The 15098-nt window shown below is 43.1% G+C and overlaps 1 protein-coding gene across 1 annotated transcript in view; it reads right to left on the reverse strand.

Annotated features, from left to right (window-relative positions):
- Nucleotides 1–13551, reverse strand: part of LOC125458353 (janus kinase and microtubule-interacting protein 2-like) — a 252037-nt gene extending 238486 nt beyond the window's left edge. Inside the window, 1 exon segment of the mRNA XM_059650780.1 lies at nucleotides 13443–13551. The gene's annotated coding sequence lies outside the window, so the exon portion shown is untranslated.
- Nucleotides 13552–15098: the final 1547 nt, after the last annotated feature.

Raw genomic sequence — 15098 nt, forward strand, 5'->3', positions numbered from 1 at the left:
GGTGTTGCATTTGTTTGGATGACGCCATCCTCAGTAACAGCATAGCTGACATGACAGGACTCTTCCATGACCATAGTTTCTCTCACACTGTGGTTGACAACGCCCTGAATTTATCACTCGTGCCTCCGCCCTCGCCTCTCCCCATCACTCACAGCTGCATGATTGGGTTTCCCTCGTCCTCACTTTTCACCCCACCAGCCATCACATTCAGAGGATCATTCTGTGCCATTTCGGACAGCTCCAGCAGGATGCCACCACCAAACACATCTTCCCCTCACTCCCCCATCTACATCGCATGGGGATCATTCTCTCAGAGACCGACTAGTCCATTCAGCGATCACGAACATCAACCCCCTCCTTCCCACGGCACCTTCCCATGTAACTGCAGAAGGTGCAACATCTGTCCCCTCACCTCCTCCCCGCTCGCTATCCAAGGGCTGAAACACTCTTTCCGGCAGAAGCAGGATTTCACCTGGACCTCCTCCAATGTTGTGTACTGTGTTTGCTGCACTCAATGTGACATACTCAACATTGGAGAAAGCAAGCGCAGGCTGGCTGACCGCTTCGCAGAGCACCTCTAGTCCGTGCACAAGCATGGCCCCGATCTTCCCACAGCCGGTCATTTTAACACAGCGTCCTTTCCCCATGCTCACTTGTCTCTCCCCGGCATGCTGCAATGTTGCAGTGAATCACAGTGCACACTGGAGGGACAACGTCTCATCTTCAGGCTCTGCACTTTACAGCCTTCTGGACTTATTAGTGAATTGTAACACCTTCAAATCGTAAACTCACTCCCATTCCTTCCCTTTCTTTTAGCTTCAGTTGTTACATTCTCTGTCACTAGGTCCTCTCTCCCCTGCACCTCACACCACCCCCTCTAACACCATTAGACTCACCATTGTTCTGCCATTCTCACTTAATCTGAACTATCAACAATAATCAAATGTGAGGCTGGATGAACACAGCAGGCCAAGCAGCATCTCAGGAGCACAAAAGCTGATGTTTCGGGCCTAGACCCTTCTTCAGAGAGGGGGATGGGGTGAGGGTTCTGGAATAAATAGGGAGAGAGGGGGAGGCGGACCGAAGATGGAGAGAAAAGAAGATAGGTGGAGAGGAGAGTATAAGTGGGGAGGTAGAGGGGGGATAGGTCAGTCCAGGGAAGACGGACAGGTCAAGGAGGTGGAATGAGGTTAGTAGGTAGGAGATGGAGGTGCGGCTTGGGTGGGAGGAAGGGATGGGTGAGAGGCAGAACAGGTTAGGGAGGCAGAGACAGGTTGGACTGGTTTTGGGATGCAGTGGGGGGAGGGGAAGAGTGGGCTGGTTGTGTGGTGCAGTGGGGGGAGGGGACAAACTGGGCTGATTTTGGGATGCAGTGGGGGAAGGGGATTATTTTGAAGCTGGTGAAGTCCACATTGATGCCATTGGGCTGCAGGGTTCCCAAGCGGAATATGAGTTGCTATTCCTGCAACCTTCGGGTGGCATCATTGTGGCACTGCAGGAGGCCCATGACGGACATGTCATCTAAAAAATGGGAGGGGGAGTGGCAATAGTTTGCGACTGGGAGGTGCAGTTGCTTATTGCGAACCGAGCGGAGGTGTTCTGCAAAGCGGTCCCCAAGCCTCCACTTGGTTTCCCCAGTGTAGAGGAAGCCACACTGGGTACAATGGATGCAGTATATCACATTGGCAGATGTGCAGGTGAACCTCTGCTTACGTGCAAACCATTTCCACTCCCCCTCCCATTCTTTAGATGACATGTCCGTCATGGGCCTCCTGCAGTGCCACAATGATGCCACCCGAAGGTTGCAGGAACAGCAACTCATATTCCGCCTGGGAACCCTGCAGCCCAATGGCATCAATGTGGACTTCACCAGCTTCAAAATCTCCCCTTCCCCCACCGCATCCCTAAACCAGCCCTGTTCGTCCCCTTCCCCCACTGCACCATACAACCAGCCAAGCTCTTCCCCTCCACCCACTGCATCCCAAAACCAGTCCAGCCTGTCTCTGCCTCCCTAACCTGTTCTTCGTCTCACCCATCCCTTCCTCCCACCCCATGCCGCACCTCCATCTCCTACCTACTAACCTCATCCCGCCTCCTTGACCTGTCCGTCTTCCCTGGACTGACCTATCCCCTCCCTACTTTCCCACCTGTACTCTCCTCTCCACCTATGTTCTTTTTCTCTCCATCTTCAGTCCGCCTCCCCCTCTCTGCCTATTTATTCCAGAACCCTCTCCCCATCCCCCTCTCTGATGAAGGGTCTAGGCCCGAAACATCAGCTTTTGTGCTCCTGTGATGCTGCTGGGCCTGCTGTGTTCATCCAGCCTCACATTTTATTATCTTGGATTCTCCAGCATCTGCAGTTCCCATTATCACTGAACTATCAAAATCTTTTCTCCCCCAGCACTCCAACCACAACCCTGCCCCACTATTGCATAAATGCTGTCCCCTCCACACTTCACCAGCTCTGATGAAGAGCTGAGGAAACATTAGCTTGCTTTCTCTCCATAGATGCTGCCGGACCTGCTGGGATATCCAGCATTTGTTGTCTCCAGTGTGGATTCCAGCCTCTGAAGCAATTTGTTCCTACTTCTATGCTATTTGCTCTCTTGACTCAAGTAGAGTAACGTTTCTTTAAACCATGAAATCATCTCGCTTGGAGATAGCAAAAACTGCAGATGCTGGAGTCAGAGACAACACCGTGTGGAGCTGGAGGATTCACAGCAGGCCAAGCAGCAGAGGGGCAGGAAAGTTGACGTTTCAGGTTGGGACCCTTCTTCAGTAATGGGGTGGGGGGGTGGGTAAGGGATCCGGTAAATAAATAGAGAGGAGGAGTGGGCCTGGAGAAAGGTAGGCAGGATGGCGATAGTCAGATGCAGGTAGGGAGTGGTGGGGATTGCTCAGTGGGAAGGGTGGGGCGGATAGATGGGAGAGAAGATGGACAGGCTGTGTCAGGTCCAGGAAGCAGGAGTGAGGATGGGTGGGGCTGGGGAAAGGTGGGGAGAGTGGCAAAAGATTGAATGCATGTAAGGGGGTGGTGGAAAAGTAGGAGAGAAGATGGACAGGTTGTGTCAGGTCAAGGAGGTGGGGTTAAGAGGGGTGCTTGGACATGGGATGAGGCCGAGGGCGAGGTGTGGGGGGGGGGGGGGGGGGGTTTGGTGTGGGGAGATTTTAAAACTGGTGAATTCTATGTGAAGGTCATCAGGTTGTAAGCTTTGAGGCAGAATATGAGGTGCTGCTCCTCCAGTTTGTGGGTGGTGTCATTGAGACACTGGAGGCGGCCCAGGGTGGACACACCCAGGGAGTGGGAGGGGGAGTTAAAATGGTTCACGCACATCCTATGGCTTCATTCTTTTAGTAAATAGCCAAGATTTAATATTTAATCTATTATTTTTAAGAGATGTAACTAGTCTCCAGTGTCCATAACATATTAGTGTGAAGAAGATGACAATTAAGATCTGCACAATTGCAGCACTTTGCACATTGACCCATTCTGATTTGACATGGGCACATGTTAAGCACAGGCACACACACCAGTGCAGGAATTTAAGTCAGTCGTCAGGAGCTGGATGGGAACCATGGGCATCTGTAAAATCATGGGGGAAGTGGGTTTGGGATTCCCCTCACTGCCAACAATGTTGAAAGTCAAGGACAGAAACAGAGGCTTTTAAGTGATGAGTTATTGAAAACTTAAGGGCCTCAACTTGCCAACGCCATGTTAAAAGTCAATGCACAGAATACCCAAGGTAGTTCATGGAATCTTTACAGTGTGTATGAGGATTTGGGGTAGATGGAGATGAGCAGAAACTTCTTCACCCAAAGAATGGTGAGCTGGTGAAATTCATTACCACAGAAAGTAGTTGATGCCAAAACACTGAATGCATAGAAGATGCAGCTAGGTATTGCACTTGAGGTGAATGGGATCAAAGGTTATGGGGAGAAAGCAGGATTAGGAGTTGAACGATCAGCCATGATCATGAGGAATAGCAGAGCAGGCTCAAAGGGCCGAATGGTCACCTCCTGCTTCTATCTTCTATGTTTTTATGTTTTATTAGGTAGCACTTTAGCTACAAAATAAATAGAACAGAGCTTTTGCTACCCCCCAAACCTGTCTCTCAAGTTACACTTGGTGTGGACTGCCATTCAGAGGCTCAGTTCTTTTGTTTGAATTTACTGACGAACATTCTGCCATATTTCCGATTTAAATAATCCTAAGAACTGACTTTAAGCAAAAAACAAAACACAGTAATTCCACTTAGGACCGCGAAAAAGGTCTCAAACAAAAACAGAAGGTGCTGGAAAGGCACCGGCAGGTCTAGTAGCAGACCTGTGGAGAGAAATCAGAGTTTACGTTTTGGGTTCAGCGGCCCTTCCTCAGAAAGCATGTCGAATAGGAGGTGAAAATCATCAATGGATAGCGAGCCCATAGGCCCCACAGGTTAAATTCTTTCTCTGGATACAAAATAATACACAGTATGTAAGATTCAAGCACATGGGACTAAGGGGAGTGTACAACCATCGGCAAATAACTGGTTGGCAGATAGGAAACACAGGGATAAAGGCATCTTTTACTGAGTACCAAGCAGTGACTGGTGGAGTCCCTCAGGCATCAGTGCTTGAACTCTAGCTATTCGCAATATGCATTGAGACTGATTCCTAGGATGGCAGGACTGGTGAAAGAAAAGAGATTGGATTGGTTAGGGCAATATTCACCAGTTTAGAACAGTGACGATGGGCAGTGGCAGGGGCAAGGGATCTCATTGAAATCTATACATTTCTAACAGGATTAGACAGGGTAGATAAAGGAAGAATGCTGCCAAATGGCTGGAAAGACCAGTACCAGGGATTACATTCAAAGGATATGGGGTCAACAACTGAGGACTGAGATGAGCAGGAGTTTCTTCACCCAGAGTATGACAAGCCTGTGGATTTCTCTGCCACAGAAGGTGGTTGAGGCCAAAACATGGAATGTTTTAAAGAGGGTGTTAGAAATAGCTTGAAGAGCATCCCACCACCTACATTATCACCCTGTATTAGCCATGGCTAATCCACCCAACCTGAACGTCCCTGGACTCTATCGGTAATTTAGCACGAGCCTGCAAGTCTTTGGACTGTGGGAGGAAAAAGAGATCAAAGGGTGTGTGGAGAAAGTGGCAACAGGAGACGGAGTTAGATGATCAGCCATGAACATATTGAATGGGGCAGCAGGCTTAAACGGTCATATGGTCTGGTTCTGCTCTTATTTTCCAATGTTGAAAAAAGTATTGTGATCACAACTTTGCTAATCTGCTTTCTCCACAGATGAAATTGATAATTGTATTATGGGATCAAGAGATTTTCCGGTTATTAATAGGGGCTCATTCATGTGTATGATCAAACGCTTGATCATCAAATCTTTTAAAGTAGTACAGATATATTTATTATTTCACACTTGACCACATTTTTCCATTTCCAGAAACAATTAACACAGAGAGATGAAAGTGAAAGTTAGGGAGGGAATGAGACCACAGTAAATATTTCCATCTCCCAACTAAAAAGATGAGAATTTAAAATAAAAACTACATCCTGTCTAAAATTAATAATTGTTAAAAGCAACATGAAAATGTTGTTGCTGCTTCAAACTTTTAGGTTGGCCCAGGTTTTGTATCATAGCTTTGCACTGGACTAAGTTCTTTCCTTAGAACCATCACTTCCACATTTGTATTCTGCTTAAGTCAGTACTTTGTTACAATCAGAGATGGCTGGAAAAGAGCACAGCATTGTTTTCACCTCATAAGGCATGCAGTGGATTATTTAAAATATTTTTAATCAACCTGTTCAGACATGTTATGACACATTTTTTCAGCTTGTACGAGGGGGCATAGCTACAAATTGAGGGGTGATAGATTTAAGACAGATATCAGAGGCAGGTTCTTTACTCAGAGGGTGGTAAGGGCGTGGAATGCCCAGCCTGCCGGTGTAGTTAACTCAGCCACATTAGGGGCATTTAAACAGTCCTTGGATAAGCATATGGATGATGATGGGGTAGTGTAGGGGGAGGGGCTTAGATTAGTTCACAGGTCGGCACAACATCGAGGGCCGAAGAACCTGTTCTGTGCTGTATTGTTCTATGTTCTATGTTCTACATCTTCTAGGTAGGTGAGAGTTGAATGTGAATCTTCTGACCCAGAGGTAGGGATATTACCACTGCGTCCCTTTAAAGTATAAAGGGAATTATTGGGTTCTCATGGTGATGTTCAAGTGTCTCTGCCTCTGGGGCAGAAGGTCCAAGTTCAAGTCTCACCTACAAAAGATACGGGTCATAAAATCAACCTGTCTGGACATGTTTAAAGCAAAAGCAAATTGCTCACAAAGATGTTCAATCCCAAAGCAAAGTTTGCATTGTATATCACAGGCTAATATTTTCATTCCTAAGATTCAAAGGACCAGGAAACAGCGGCACAGCCCCCCTGTCAGACCTGAACTCTGCTGCTTTACATTATCCTAGAATTTTCCCAGGAATGATGAGGCCAGGCATGTGCCTGCAGGAACTGATGCTGGAGTTAACAAGGTGGGACGTCCCAATCTCATTTGCTACAGCCAGGTCAAAGGTCCTCCCACAAGTCTTAGATGCTGTAAAAGGGGGCTTAACAGTTGAGAACGCAACAGGCCACAGATTATCCCAAACAGACATTGTATACTGTGTGTACTATTGGCCACTTCAAGATATCCCCTTTCAAAGTTTAAAATGGCAATGGGTGGCACGGTGGCTCAGTGGTTATCACTGCTGCCTCACAGCGCTGGGGATCCAAGTTTGATTTGGATAACTGTCTGTGTAGGGTTTGCACATTCTCCCCGTGCCTGCATGGGTTTCCTCTGGGTGCTCTGGTTTCCTCCCGCAGTCCAAAGATTTGCAAGTTAGGTTGACTGGCCATGCTAAATTACCCATAGTGTCCAGGGATGTTCAGGTTGGGTGGATTTGCCATGGCTAACACAGGGTGAAAGTGTAGGTGGTGGGTCTGGTTGGGATGCTATTCAAAGGGTAGTTGAAGACTCGATGGGCTGAATGGTCAGCTTCCACACTTTAGGAATCCTATGATTCCTACAATATATCTATTTTAGCTTGATGATGCAATATTGAAATGCCACAGTCACCTAGTCTACTCCTCATTTGGAATTTACTTAGAAAGCTATTTTTGCTGCCTCTTTCTCAGTTCCAAAACTGGGTTTTAAAATGATTAACATTGATATTAAAATGCTAAAATTGGCCACGCACACTATCCCTCGCAAGGACATAACATTAAGACTGTGAAATAAAATCAATTAGGTACCTAAATTGATAATTAAACTGGACAAAAATGAGTAGGCTTTATTCAAATGCAAACCCTGTCTTCCAGAAGTGGCTGTTACTGTACTGAATGATTTGACAGAGAAGCATATTGAAATCGGCCACGAGCACGTTCCAGCATCACCATCTCCCAGAAGGGCATTCCCAGACCAACATGAGAGAGAGAAAGAGCACAATAACCAGCCTGGAGCAAGAGAAGGGCAGCAAATCTACCCAGTAGGCCCATTAGTGACTTCAGGCAGGGCTTTTCATTTCCTGTGACTTTGCTCTCGACCCCTCCCCCCCCCACCCAACCCCCGGCCAAACGAACTCCAGAGACCCAGACTTACAAAAGACATTACAACCCTTGAACACACATTGCCCTAAGCAGAAGTTCATCCATGCTTTCAACCTCGATGTATTCATCTAGCAGGACCCGCATGCTGAAAAAATACAGATGTTACGCCTGTAAAATTTCAAGATCAAATCTATAAACCGGTACAATTCACTGTACATGCATTATTGCCTCTCCAAATGATGCACAGGTTTGTACATTATGGCTCCACTCAGTGCCATCAGTACATCCTCAACACCTAAATTTCCATCGTCAATTATAAATCTATGCACAAATGGGCTGTGGGAGGCTTTGCAACCAACCACTCCTCACCTGGAATACTACAACTGCGCATGTTCCATTAGGGTTCATTACATTTCCAATAAGGAACAAGAACACTGGCTGATATCCCCACCCCCACCACCCCACCTCCAGTGGAATATAATCACTGATCCAAAACGAACAAGATATTTAGAGATTCAACCTTCATTGGACTATTAGTCAAATGCTTACAGCTACCCAGCTCACTTAGCAACTGTATGTAGCTGTAGGTTTCATTCCCACTGAGCTTCCCCATCGCATCTGGCCATGTGTCAGAAACAAGCCATAGAACATAGCACACAGTCAGATTAGCCATGGAGATGCCTGTAACTTAAGCACGCTCGCATAGTGGCATCAGCCCTAAAGCTGTTTCTGTCCCATGTGCCGTACATCTGGCTGAAGCATCATTCTGTTCTTTTTAAAAGAATGAATGTGAATTAAAATGGAACCAATGAAAATAAAGGCTGATCCTTCATTTACCGTTACGTAGAGTTGGACAGCTGATTCCTCAATGCTCAGATTTATCTACCACAGTTAGATGGAGATTATCACCCACAGGTGAACTGATGCAACTGTTTGGATTCTAATGTGAAACTATCAGATCATCATAGGATAGATGAATTACTAGACTTCCTCTTTTAATTCCAGGATACATGTGTAGGAAGTGTTGTCATAAGTTAAATTTGGAGCTCAGTTCTTACACTCTAAAGCCAAATAAATTATTTAACTCATAATGGCTGCTCCAGGGGTTTAAAAAAAACCTCATTATAATGACTTAGTGGAATTTGAGTGAGATTTACTCTCACCTGTCATTGAGCCTAAAAATCAAAATGTTGACAATATACCACCATCATCTCCCTTATCACATTTTGAACCATCATAAAGTACTGACTGTCATATGTTCTCATGAACGGTTTACAATTGCTTCTATTTATTTAAGCAGTAGGTCTGTTGGCAGCATGCGTACCTTTGATTCAGAAGATGGTGGGTTCAAAGCCCACTCTAAGACTTGGCCATGTAGATCAAGGCTGGCATAATACTGGGTGTTGCAAAGTTCAAGCCAAAAAGGTCTTTTGGATGCTCGTTAAATCAATGTCCAAAATCTTTAATATGATCAGGGAGTCACTTCAACTGACCGGGCTCATGTTTCATTCTTAATTTGGTTTTGGAAAGTAAATTATTTGGTTGCTACCCTGCTGTGAGAGATTGCTGTGCAAATTGGCTGCCATTACAACTCTGTCATGTTTTGAAAGTATTTCGCTGTCTCAAAATGCTTTGCAGCCATTCTACAATTGCAAAAGAGATCATAAAATGCAAGCCCCTTTTGCTTATCAGATGACCTGCATTTTCAAAGATGCTGGGGTTATTTTCAAGCATGTGCATGCGCTGAGTCGTTCAAGCAAATAATTCGGTTGTAGCCCACAGGCACTTTCTCAAAGGTAACAAAGAATGGGCAATAATTATCAATAAATTACATTTCCCAAAAAATATATTTGAAAAGGAGGGCTTTTGTAGCTCCCCTACATCAGTATCAGGAGACCCAGGATCAAGTCCCACCTGCCCCAGACACATAGCACGACATATCTGAATGATTGATTAAAATATCTACTTTTATAAAAGGGACTGAGAGTGAATGTAATGAACTTTTCAACACCTCAGTGGAGATTGCCAAATACAGAATGAGTGAAGATACAACACAGAACTTCCCTGTCTGTCTTCCAATTCTCTTATCTCTCTTTTAAAAGGCATGGATGATTCGGGGTGTCTGTGTGCGTGTAAATTTTGTTTCATTCATAAGGTCACGAAAATATTGTGGATGAGAAAGGCCATTCAGCTCACTTACTGCAAACATTACACAGAATTCCTATAGAAACTTCTGTTTCTTAAATGGTTTCAAACTTGACCAGGGAAGCATGTTCTGAATTTTGACATGTTCCCAAACTAAACTTTTTTAAGAACTTGCCAATATCAATCTCATTAGCACTTTGAACACATGGTACTTTCACATTGTTCTCAAATTTAGATTAAAATAACATTCCAGATTTACCTTCTTCCTTCTATACCACTGGTAAAATCATGTGACAAACTGAACAACCCTACATTTTCCCCCATAATTCCAAGACTTTCTGCATCAGGGTGAGAGCACTGTTTAGCTTACTCAAGATGGTTCCTAACCTATATTCATGGTTGTGAATGTATTTAGCCACAAGTCTCATTTAAAATGAACCTGGATAGAACAGAAAAGAGACACTAACTTATAACTTAATGCTGCATTATTGTTTAATCAGACTCTCACACAAGGTAATCAGGTGGTCTCTTACGGGAACCATAGATAGAATCACTCAAAGCAGGAGGCCAATCATTTTCACCGGAGAGCTTTCCAATTAGTCCCACTCTTCTGCTTTATCCCCAGAGCCCTGTAGCTTCCTGCTTTTCAAGTACATGTCCCAATCTCTGCTAGAAATTACTTTTAAATCCACTCCCAATAACAATTCAGACAGTGGATTCCAGATCATGGGAGAAAGGAATTAAGTTCATTAGCAAGTTTATGTCATCAAATGAAACCAAACGAACTAATACCATTGAAAGATCTGAAATGAAGACTGTGTCACTCAGTAAAAATTCTTGCATTGAGTTTCAAAATCAATGCAACTTCGCAATACAGTAAAAATTTCTTGACACACATCCATTTTAAGACCCTGCAAAAATCCTCTGATAGAAACAGGCCTCTTAAAGCTACAATAACCTGCACGCACAGACCAAGCCTACATCATTGGCAAATTGAACTGTTTATGTACAGTGTAGAGAATGTAGAGCAATGTATAATTTGCCAGTCAAAGTGGGTTATTAATGTAGGAATGGAAAAACCACAATAACTGCACATTTGCAACCACAAAACAATCATAATTTTTAAAATTGTGAATCTCCCCAGAATGAAAAACAGGAGAACAGATCAATCACACTTGGAAATGAGTGTGCTAGTCAAACTGGACATTTATTTTGAGGCATAAAATGAAAATCAGAGTAAGATGTGTCACTTGCAATTTTCACTGTGTCCACAAAGCTGGTTGAGTAAATATGCTTCACACTAATACTGAGCAAGAGAGACAAGGGATGTCCTCTCGCTGCAACAAAATTATCAACCACAACTAAGGTTTGTACTGGGGTGTACATCTGATGGACAAGTCAGGTAGGAAAGGCACTCGTTACCAGGTCCATCCAATAACCTGGCAGCTACTTGTCATGGGCATGTCTGAAGACAACTTTGTGGTATGCAGGATTCAATCCCATTCTCCTGATCCAGAGGTTGAGGCACTACCACTGAGGTACAATAACCCCCTTGCTGGTATAAAGACAGGATTGGGCACAAGTGCAAGATTCATCACATTGCTTAGGCCTTGGATGTTTGCTGTTTGGTCTTAAAAACATAAAGTTGTTGCCATGGAACTAGAGAGTCACTGATGCCAGAAAGAAAGGTAAACGATAGGAATGGAAAGAAACAAAAAGATACGTGCAAAACACCAATTTGTTCAACTTCTGCCATGATCTTCGAGTCAACTTCCCTTGAACCAAATGAATGGACGATAAAGAGGCCTAACATTTCTCAAGAGGCCTGGAAGTGGAGTGGAGGAGATTTTCATCAGAACTATATACCACTATTGGTAACTATTGATAACAACATTTACACCATTCTGGTTTGTGTTTAATAAAAAAAAAGCTCGTTAAACACTTTTCTATCAACAGATAATTCCCTTTCTAGCAAGTCCAACCAAAATAAAATTTAAATCAGTTAGCCTGCAATTCAAAAACATACACACCCAGTCAGCCCCATACAGATCTGTACTCTTTCCTGTCCAGTATATTTTTTATCCTTTTTGGTTTCATTTTTCATTGAGTGATTTAGTTCTGTGTAATGTCTATACTGATCTACTTCAGGCACTATTTTCAGTGAGTTGTGAATCTCTCGAGACTCCCATCGCCAACAATCATGAAATGGCTCTAATCTCCATATCTACAATTATAAACCATCTTCCATGAACCTAGCACAGATCATATGAACCATAATCTCAGCCTAGAGGTCTATATGAATCATGGTTTAGGAGCAGTGCAATCTGACCTTTTCTTAAATGCAACAAAACTGAGGGATACTGGGGAAATGGAGGCAGTGGCTAAAAGTAATTAAGCACATTACCTCTGTGCAATAAAAAGGAGAGAGTTCAAGGTCATATGGCACCCAGAAATACCTAAGAAGAGATCCATCACCGAATAACTCATTTAATCTGCCGCCATGCTTGAGTCCACATATCTCATTCTTAACTTAAAAAAAATCTTCCTCACACTCTTAAAGGGGGACACATTAACAGGCAGTTTCTTCCTGACACTACCCAAACAATGAATGACAGCTAATTATGAGTTACTGAATAATCAGTACATTAAAATGTTCAGTACTGACCCAAGTACAGCATAAGGGAGGCACTGTGTGCTCAGAAATATCATTTACAACCATACAACATATTAAAAAGTCCCAATTTAAAGGAAAATAACATATTTATGTATTTAATATCTCAGACGTGGTTAAATAAATCCTCATTTGTGTGCTTCTTTTCAGAACAATAAAGATTCTGGCTCATGTCAGTATTTTTTATTTTTTGAAAGCTGCAATAAAGTATATTAGAACAGTACTGTAGTTATCAGCCTTTCCCAAATTCCACTTTATAATAGGCAGCTCCAGGCATTTTCATACTGACATTGCTATAGAGGTAATGAATTTGAAAAGAAGCACATTCATTTTTTTATCTATATATTATATATGACAAATGACTCGATGCTCAAAGAGTTCTAAAGCTGTAAATTAATAATGAACCCTATTTGCGAGATGGGGTACAATTTTTAAATGGGAGTTCAACGCCACATTAATATCATCATCGACATTTCACTTAAAATGACTAAAAAAAATCACAAGCCAGGCCCTATTCAAGTTCTACACTGACTGCCACATCACAAACTTAAAAGCACATTCATCTCTCATAAATCCTGAAAATGACAAATAAATACAATACTTAAAGAACACGCCATTGAAAGATATAATTGGAATTTGTTTCCGTGGAGAGATCTGCATTTCTCATCATGACTGTTAGCAATGCAGGCCCAGACCCACCAACAGCTGCTTCCCTGATACACTACTGTCACAGGGATACTGGCATCTGAAGGGAAAGCAAGAGCAAACAGATTTACATTATTTTCTTTGTCTTTAATTTCAATATGGCAAGACAGCTCTGCATTTCAATAAAAGGAGAAAAATTGAGACTGCAGCAAGAGTCTTGATAAATTTACAGGGCACTATGCACAATGACTCACTCCTAATTCATCACTCCTACCTAGCCACACAGTTTCCTTAATTATTTTTACAGGATTAAAAATAAGATCCAATAACTAAATCTGAGACGGTAGGAACAGGAGAGACAGAGGAAAAAAAAAACTCACCATGTGTATGTCCACTGGAGATAAAGACCTGGAATGCTTAGATCTAAACACATTACTTTCTCAGAACAGCAGCAGCTGAGCTTTCTGGTGATGCTAATGAACCCACCCTCTCCGGAGAGAATGAGCTCATTGATAGCCTCGAATGCAGCAAGGTTCTCCCTCCTCTCATTGCAGGAGTGTTATCATCACAGCAAAGACAAAGAAAGGCTGCAGAGGCTACCAACACAGGACCTGCAAGCAGACAAGTACCAGTAAAAAGACAGACTAGATGTAAATGCAAAAATCAATACCCTTAAAGTGGCAGCTTTCCTTTGGGGAAAGGAGCGGAATTAATCAAAAATTTACATTTTCATCTTTCATATCCTTTAAAATGCTGGACTTAATTTGTTTAGGCAGATGCAAAGTTTATTAGTAATTTTCCCTTAATTTTTAAATGAGCAATAGCCTAGAATCTTCTCCAATCTTATTTATGCGACAAATTTTTATTCCTCTGAACTTATTTCAACAATAAAAGCTCCATGTAATCACTGCAGATGGAATCATAGATTGACAGAAGATATATCCTCTGATGAAGGGTCTAGGCCCGAAACGTCAGCTTTTGCGCTCCTGAGATGTTGCTTGGCCTGCTGTGTTCATCCAGCCTCGCAGTTTGTTATCTCCTATTCACTGTCTGAGGTGTGATTCCAGTTTTGGTGAAGATATGTCAGGATTGCATTGACTTATTCAGGATGGACAACACAGAAACAGATCTGAAAGGACTGCTCTTTGATTTCTGGCTGCATTCGTACCACCTGTGGTATTTTCCAAGATGGCCACTGCTGACATCTTGTGGTATTTACCACATTCACTAGAGCGTAGTCCTGGATAATGGTTGTTTAAAGGTTATTTGCCACCATTCTGCCTTTGTTTTTGGGCTATCTGATAATTGGTAATGGAGAATGCATCACAATAGTGTGCGGAAGAGGCCCTGTTCTTAGGTTACAGGCAGTGTTTATTGTATGATACCAAATATGCAACTACATGTGGTTGGCCATAATGACTAAGACCTTCAGGAGGTAGCTATTCCCTCTGAAAGGTAATTCTGAACTATGGGTTTCCACCCACAGTCTGAGTGTCACATCAGTCGAATGGGTAGAGCCAATGTAACTTGAGCATTAACCCTTTCAGTGTAATTACTATATGCAACATATCATTCCTCATCTACAGGCACTCGGTCTGGAGAGTAATGGACAGATCAGACAATGTATCATGGCTATCATCAATAGGTCCCAACATGGGGTAGTCAAGGTGATTGTTCAACCAAACTGTCTGCGTTGCTTTATAGTTACACCCCTGACCGGGAGTCCTTGGAGATGAAGTGCATGGTGTCTAAGAGTACTCTTTAGGCTTCCTAACACAAGTGGGCCCCAGAGATACTCCATCTACAATCAGAACAGAAATTTATATTCATACAGTCTGATTCGTTTCAAATTTTGTTTGATGGCCTATTAAGGAAGTGGTACTTATTAACTCTTTTAATTGATAAATACCCGAGCTTCTGAATATCAAAGGTATAGAGCCACAAATTTTTGAACAAATTGATTTAAATTGGACAACACAATCACCCTCCCACCATACTTCATCGAACCAATTTGGCACACCCTTCTTTTCCATTCT

The sequence above is a fragment of the Stegostoma tigrinum genome, chromosome 13 (assembly GCF_030684315.1).
Source record: "Stegostoma tigrinum isolate sSteTig4 chromosome 13, sSteTig4.hap1, whole genome shotgun sequence".
Lineage (NCBI taxonomy): Eukaryota > Metazoa > Chordata > Chondrichthyes > Orectolobiformes > Stegostomatidae > Stegostoma > Stegostoma tigrinum.